The sequence below is a fragment of the Lolium rigidum genome, chromosome 1 (assembly GCF_022539505.1).
Source record: "Lolium rigidum isolate FL_2022 chromosome 1, APGP_CSIRO_Lrig_0.1, whole genome shotgun sequence".
Lineage (NCBI taxonomy): Eukaryota > Viridiplantae > Streptophyta > Magnoliopsida > Poales > Poaceae > Lolium > Lolium rigidum.
Window position 1 is genome coordinate 220,615,499 of NC_061508.1, and position 8,236 is coordinate 220,623,734.

The window sequence follows — 8,236 nt, forward strand, 5'->3', positions numbered from 1 at the left end:
CGATGACTCCATCCCCCCTCGTCCCGATCCCGAGACGGTCCTCCTCGACACACTGGCCTACATCGACGACGAAGCAAACGCCACCACCGCCTCCGCAGCCAGGAGCGACGGGCAGAGCGAGATCCGGGTGACCTTCTGGATCGCTCATCCGCCGCGCGTCTCCTATTTCACAGTCCACAGCCCTGGCCTCAAACCAGACGCGTTCCGCAAATTGCCCCGGGTCGTCGCCACCGAGGACGGCCTCGCCCTCCTCCGCGTCCCAGTCTCCCCGGAGCACAACCTTAAAGAAGAAGAGCGCATTAACGAGTTTTTCATCTACTGTGCTGGCACCGGCACCGGCAACCAGCTGAAGCCGCCAACCCTCCGTCGGCTCCCTAACCCCGATCCCCGCTACTACTCTGACATAGAAGTTGGCATCCTCAACTGCCGCCGCACGGATGATAGCTTCTTCCTCGTCGTGCTCCGCCCGAATCCCTCGACAACCCCTGTGCCGCGCTATATCCACATCTTCGACTCGGAGACCTGGAAATGGGACACCAAGCCCGTCAGTTTCAGTCCACCAGAAAGCTACTCCTACCATATTACAGACAAGGTGTTCACCATCGGAGGAAGATACGGCGCAATGGGCTGGGTCGACCTCTGGCGTGGCATCTTCATCTACGATGTTATCCTGGGTGGCAACACCATCGATTACAGAGCATTGCCATCATCGGGGGTGCTCCCTACACTTAAAGGCTTGGGTTGCACTGTTCGACACATGGTCGTGGTCAATGGCTTCATTAAGTACTTCTGTATGTACAGCCCAGGCGTCGATACCACCAACGTCAGTGAAGATTGGGTTGCTTATGCGTGGAGGATGAAGTATCCTTTGCAGCAGGATTGGCAGCAGGACTGCCACTTGAAAGCTTCTGAGATCATGGACAACCTGAAGCATCCTGAACGGCTCAAGGATATGCGGATGCCACACGGTGTGGGGGAGAAGCCAACCTTGATGCTCCGTGCAGGTAGCCCTGTTCTCAGTCTGCATGATGTTGATGTGGTTTACATCCACACAAAACCTATGTACAGCGATGAGATGGCTTGGGTGCATGCTGTCAACATGAGCACTAAGACTATACATGGGATTGCTGAGTGCAGTGCCGAAAGAACTGTTGGTTTCATGTTCGACTGCACTCACACTCGTATCTTCAAGCCAAAAGTTATTGAGGTAAAAGAAGATAACCATAAGAATGAAGAGGGCTCATGGACATATGTTTCACGGAAGAAGAAGAATGCTGCTCCAGCAGGTAATTATGTTATAACGGTGCATGCCCAGTTGTCTGTTTCTGTAGACTGTTCCAGAAACCCCTTCGAATGGTTGCAAACGTGATGGGCTGCTTAGATATGAGTTTGTGGGCTTGCTTGAAATTCCTCTAGTCACTGTTTCTAGAATGCTAGGTGAGGGCACCATGAACTTGATGTACATGAAGAGTTCATCAACCAAAATAAGTCACAAAGTGGTTTGTGAAATGAAAAGAGCAACTACTTTGAATCCTGACAAAGGGAGCACTAATAACTTTTAATTTCATTGTTTGCTAGCTCGATATGGTTGGAACTGCATCCTGTAACTACAAATCTTACATGTGGGACTTGTACTTTGTCACCAATAATGTAGCCTTGAACATAGTTCTACTTTTACAACTAGGAACCCCCTGATACTGTCTATGTTAAATTGTTTTTGCACAAGGTGGTTACGGTAAAAACCTGGAACACGTTGTGCAGGTGCACGGCAAGGGCTGCCCAGTCAAGAGGGGATGCATGGCATGGGCCAGAGAGGACACCAGATGGGCACAAACAATGGACGCGGCTCTGGCACTTTGAGTGGACGAGGTGGCAAGCGGTGGTCAAGGCCACATAATGGCGTGGGAAGAGGAGGGCAAGTACAGGAAGATCGACGGTACAAGTCATGACTGTAATGACAGATAAAAGTCATGCTAGAACAAATTCTCAAACGACAGTATACCAGAGGCGAATAACACTGCCGTTACACTGCCGTTTGAGAATTTGTTCTAGCATAATTTGCCAAGAAATGACTACTATCATTTTGGCATCTCTTAACATGAGTAATACAAGTTTGACGGACTTTCAACAAGTTTTTAATCTCTTCAATCTCCATGGTGTAGGTAGAGCGATCAATCTCTTTATTCTTCAGAATCTTGACAATATCCCCTTGCAGCAGTTTGACTTACTAGATGATAAAACAAATCACTTTAGAAGATATATTTAGAAAATGAAAGTGTCCTTGGAGATCAAGATCTTTATGTGGTCCATTCACCGTAAAGTTATTCTAACAAAAAATAATCCTGCAAAAAGGAATTGACAAGGATGCAGGAAATATGTATTCTGTGATAAAGATGAATCTATTCATTATTTGTTTATTGAATGCACTTTAGCTAAAATTGTGTGGCGCATAATATATACTAGAAAAACAAATAGAAAATATGGAAAAAAGGAAAGAAGGAAAGAAAAGACAGAAAAGGAGTGTTCTAGTGTGAGTCTATGTTGTATTTCGTGTTTATCAAAAATTATATTCGCTTATGTATATTTATACCTAATCATACACTAGAACACTCTGCCAGGATATTTGTTAGAAGTGCGCTTTGGAGATCTAGAACAATATATTATGTGTGTGATACAAAAACACACACATCTATCTACAAACTATTGATTATGCAAGCAACGAAATTAATCCATGGAGGAATAGGATGATGTACTCCCTCCATTCAGAAATAAGTGTCGCAAGTTTGTCTAGATTCATATGTATCTAGACGTGTTTTCATGTGTTGATACATTCAAATGTATACTAATTTGCGACACTTATTTCTAAACGGAGGAAGTATTTTTTTTCTCACATTAAAAGAAGATTTGTTTAGTGGTCTTGTTAAAGTAAATATGTGAAAAGGGAAAATAACTTTTTTGTCAACTACTGTTTGAACTTAGCACGGCCCAATTCTTTTTTTAGTGTATATGTTAAAACAATGTAAGAAGAACACTATAAGTAAAATCAAACATCGTAATTATGGAGTCAAGTAGTATAATTTGGTAATAAAATTGGTATATCTAGGTATATAAGTTAAGTATAAGGCTCTTTTTGGGAGTATATTTGAAGTATTTCGGGAATACTTTAATTTTCAAAAATAACAAAATATTGAATGTTTCAAAGCGTTTGGGTCCAACAAATATGGTTGTGTTAGAAACCGAAGTATCTCCAAAACTTCAGTTTTTTGAAGTACTAAACAAACCGAAATAGAATACTATAAGTATGAAGTGGACATCTATGGTTTAATTGGTCTCTTTTCTATTTAGATTTGTCAGATGCTCCCTTTGTGGCTTTTTTCCTAAACTGAGAAACACGAAAAACGCATCTACTTCGTCTTCTTCGCCTACAGCGCCTACGGCCATAGAAGAGCTATCCAATGTCGGGTAGATGCGTTTGATTTTTGTCCTTGTTCAGCTCTCCGGTGCGCTTAATCTGGTGGACGTTGCAGGCTATAGCACCACACAGCTACCGGAACCAGGAACAGCTGGACTATCGGACATAGGTAGGAAAGTAGTCAATGGCTTCAGAGGTAGTGGCAGGACAGCCAGGGAGAATGCATCAAGCTTAGGTTAGCAATCCAAGCGTTGCTACTGCTACCCTGGCTAAGACCTTATCACCTTGATAGTGGAAGCACAACATTACAAAGATGATTTTGATTTATAGCTGTCTCAATTAGTTGGAGGTGAACCACATGCAACAACCATGCACCCACCTGTCAGTCAAGAGTGATCTTGATCCAATTGTTAGTCAAAAAGCGGTCTTGATCCAACAAAACAACTGTAAGTAACTAAGTATGGAAAGCAGCTCTTCCCAAACACTTTGCATTTTTGGACAAAACTAAGAAATACTGTAGTATTAAGAAAATGAAGTATTCCTTCCAAATGCATTGAAATACTTTAGTTTTAGAAAAACTATTTTGTCAAACTAGGCCTAAATGTTATTTTTTTACATATGTGTAAAATTTTACATTGCTTGCCATTTTGTTCTAATCTTAACATGTTTGGTAATGACGACGAGCTTGGTGAATCTTTGGGCCCATGAACAACAAGGAGTATCCACCGATGACATGAAACGTTGATGGGGTGTAGGATAGGGTGATCCGGAGCCATCGACAAAGCAAATTGGTGGCATAAAAACATGGCAAGGAGGTGAGTAAAGAGATATCTATGAAGTCGATGGTAGGAATGGTAGTGATTATGATCCGTACAAAACCCACCAAAACCTCTATTTGTATACCGTGTGAAACCAAACTACCATTTGTCAGTCGATCTAACTTTATAGGGTACAAAGACATATTTATAATATGAGATGTTTGCACCAACCAAAGGGAATGGAAAGATTTACAGTTCTGCACAATAGCAGGAAGGTTTAGATGAATGGATTGGTGTGGTGACGACAATATAGAATATGTGTAGTGAGAGACATCGATATTGCACGTGAACAATGACCAAATCATTATGGGAGCAGCAAATACGTTCAGCTTTGGACATCGACAAAGAAAATTGGTGGCACAAAAACATGGCAAGGAGGTGAGTAAGATATATCTATGAAGTCGGTGGTAGAAATGGTAGTGATAATGATGCATACAAAACCCACCAAAGGCACCATTTGTATACCTTGTGAAACCAAAACCACCATTTGTCAGTTGATCTAACTTTATAGGGTACATACATATTTATCATATGAGATGTTTGCACCAAGTAAATGGAATGGAAAATTTTAGAAGTATGCACAATAGCACGAATGTTTACTGAATGGATTGATGTGGTGACAACAATGTAGAACATATGTAGTGAGAGACATCTATGAAATAGATATTGCGCGTGAACAATGCCCAAATCATTATGGGAGCAGTAAACACGTTCAACTTTTATATATGCAGATATTTATTGTATAGTTATTGCGCTTGAACAATGCCCAAATCATTATGGGAGCAGAAAACCTGTTCAGCTTTTATATATGTAGATATGACTTTTAGAAAATATCATTATGGGAGCAGAAAACCTGGGCAGAAAACATCACTAATCTTTTTGGTAATTGGTTAAGCGCCATTGCTAAGAAAGATGTACTGCAGATTCGTGTGGGAGTTTGCGCTATTATTTGGGCTATCTGGAATGTGCGTAGTGAAGTGGTCTTTAACAAACCAAAACCTCAACGCTTCTTGCAGGTAATACCTATGGCTATTCATTGTATCCGTACCTCGTCTTATCTTCAGTCCGGCCGAGGAACAGTGGGTGTCATGGAGTTCGGATGCAACAGACTAGAGACAGTCGCACATGATTTTTACAGCCGGTATTGCTGGCGGCGGGAACTTAGAATCACTTTTTGATGTATTTTTTACGTCCACTTCTTTACATCTTCAGCAGCTGGCACAAACACATCGAACTTTCTTGCCACTGTTAATTCGACCCAGTAATAGCGTGACAGGTTCATTCATCAAAGGCCGCATCAGATGTATTTGATTTTAGTGACACCCATCAGCATATACCTTGATGTTTTATTCAAGCCATAGCTTCAATCACATTTCAGCAAGGGCATGTACAATAATAGACGCCAACGTAGACGCTTAACTTTGCTGGTTCGGTCATTCCAGTCGGTATGTAGTTCAGATTGAAATAAACAAAGGCGTGTGCTCCGGTACAACCCCCCCCCCCCCCAAACTCCCTCAAACTCAGTTTGGGCTTAAGCGGGCTCAAACACAAGAACGGCTAAGATCGCTCGATACCCCTTCGTTATTAGTATAAAATACCGATACGTGGCACCGTACAAAATTCGTATAGCCCAATTCAATCAGTCAATTATACGAGATACAAGTACGGCACAGTTGTGGGCCCACGGCGAGTTTGGCGGATCATCGTGGGCTGTGCACCATCGTGGTGGGCGCCGGCCGGCCATGGCAGATCGGAGACACCGGACAGTCCGGTCAGGACCTAGCCGGACTGTCCGGCCAGGACCTGGCCGGACAGTCCGGATACGGCGGACATCCAGTTCATAGGGGACGGACTGTCCGGGGCGCGGTTTACGTGATCGACCGGTCGGACTGTCCGGCATATACACCCAGACAGACCGGTAATGTTGTTCCGGAGGAACATCAAATTTCCAGAGGCATTTGCCAATTCTATCGGCCTGTCTGGCCAGACGGGCCAGCCTGTCCGGTCAAGGAATTTTTGTACGCAGCTTTTGTCGGCCTGGCCGGCGTAGAGAACCGGCCAGGCCGGACAATAATTAACGAATATACGAAGGCTTTTGGCACTGCATTCCGGTCTGGCCGGCCACGGCCACCAGCATGTCCGGGAGAAGACTTACAGGCAGCAGCCTCTGTCGGCCTGACCGTGATCCTTAGCCGGTCTGTCCGGCAATGAATTAACACCACCAAGAAAAATGCAGATGACAAGTACCAAACTTTTATCCATTGCGCCAAATGTTGAAACGCTTTTTGTGAAGTCACTTTATGAGGCTAGTGTTATCCCTTTTGTACCAGTTCAGTAATTTGTTGACCTAAGCTATTAATAAGTCCTAATCTTTGGGTATTATTTTTCAGAAAGTCAATACACAATTGATTTTGGGTAAATTCCTGCACCTGAAGTATTTGGAGATAAAGCTTTTCATACCAAGTTATTATCATCCGCAAAGGTGTTAACGGATTGTTTGCAAAAGTTTGACAACAAATTCTGCGCAATAAAGATTATAGTGATGTCCACGGTCAATAGTGAGACTATCCGGCACTTGATGATTGCATACATATTCCACAAAGTATGGTATTCCATATGACGCAAATAGGTATTGTAAAGTATAGTTTCCAAGTCATTACACAGCAAATAGAATATAAAATGAACAAAGTCTTGAACACCGCCGGAAACCTTCTACGGGACGAAAACCCGACCATATCCACTAGACCTTGGACCTAAGCATCATCTTCCTCGCCATTGGGGTTGAGTAGTTTATCTTTGACCCTATCCAGCTCGTTACTAGGTGAAAAAATTATTTCACCGACCATAACTTCTCTGGTAGAGTCAACGAGTGTCTGCAAAAATAAATTAAGAGAACATGTTATGACATGTGCTGCTAGTTCATCATGTAAGTAGAATTTTGTTTTACCTACCTGTGTAATAGTGGTTCTAAATTCATCTCCATCCCATTCTTCCATACATTTTAGGACCCAAAGTCCACATGAGTTTCTGTCATAATACAAGACAAGCAAAAAACAGTAAGTAACATTGCATTGTATATTAATAATATAGATGAAAATTAGTTGCACCATGTACTCACCCATCCTTTTGTCTTGGCATTTTGTATTGTTTTATAGGCCAGTTTGAAGGATCGGGAAAACCATGATCTGCTTTTGCTATGTCATAAGCAAGTTCGGTTCTCCGAAGTAAAACGAGTAGTTAAGATTAAGTAAGTAATGATTAATATTTTAACAAAATACTTATGACAGAGTAAAGTAGTATGAAAACATACCAATGCTTCAATGATATGTATGTAACTCGCGAAGAACATAGAGGGAATCTAATACTTGAAATTCCTTCTTGGGTACATGCATCACGACGGTGACCCAATGATTGCCATTAACGTTTACAGCGAGATAGTACTGCAATAAAAATATGTAAGTATGTTTCAATATACACTGAATGAATTGTGTACACCATTGCATTGCATTGCATGTGCTCGTACCTTCGGTTTATGGAAATACTCGTCCATGCATCCGTGAATGGCTCGATTCTTCTCTATTTCGATCCGGTGGTGGCCGGGTGGAAAAACATCTCTACCCCTCGTCCTCCCTTCTATGAGATGCGTCGACCTCCATGTGGTGGACAGGACACGATCATCTGGAACACGACGAGACAAGTGTCGCACATAAGCATTGATGACCTGCAAAATTTATTGGTACACACAACTAATTAGCCCTTCAATCAAGAAAGTTATTATGTAATACAACAGGGATAAAAAAATTGTTTTTACATCGCCCATCAACCAGTCATGGGTTATAATAGGTGCAACATGGTGGGCAGTCAGCACGAGTCCTTCAGAACTGTAAACTTTTTTGTTGCGGCGTCGGGAGCACTTTGATAGTTCTTTTACAAGTGACACGGCAGCTTCGACGTGATCTTCAGTCAAATCATTTACCTCAAGTAGTGCATCTAGTGAATGGAAGTT

General features: G+C 42.4%; 1 long non-coding RNA gene across 1 annotated transcript; it reads right to left on the reverse strand.

The window, feature by feature from the left end:
* Window positions 1-6,962: 6,962 nt before the first annotated feature.
* LOC124683184 lies at window positions 6,963-7,393 on the reverse strand. The gene is made up of 3 exons (XR_006996584.1): window positions 7,349-7,393; window positions 7,182-7,257; window positions 6,963-7,103 (listed from the first exon to the last, which is right to left on the reverse strand). It is a non-coding gene; the product is annotated as an uncharacterized LOC124683184 (long non-coding RNA).
* Between the last annotated feature and the right edge of the window lie 843 nt (window positions 7,394-8,236).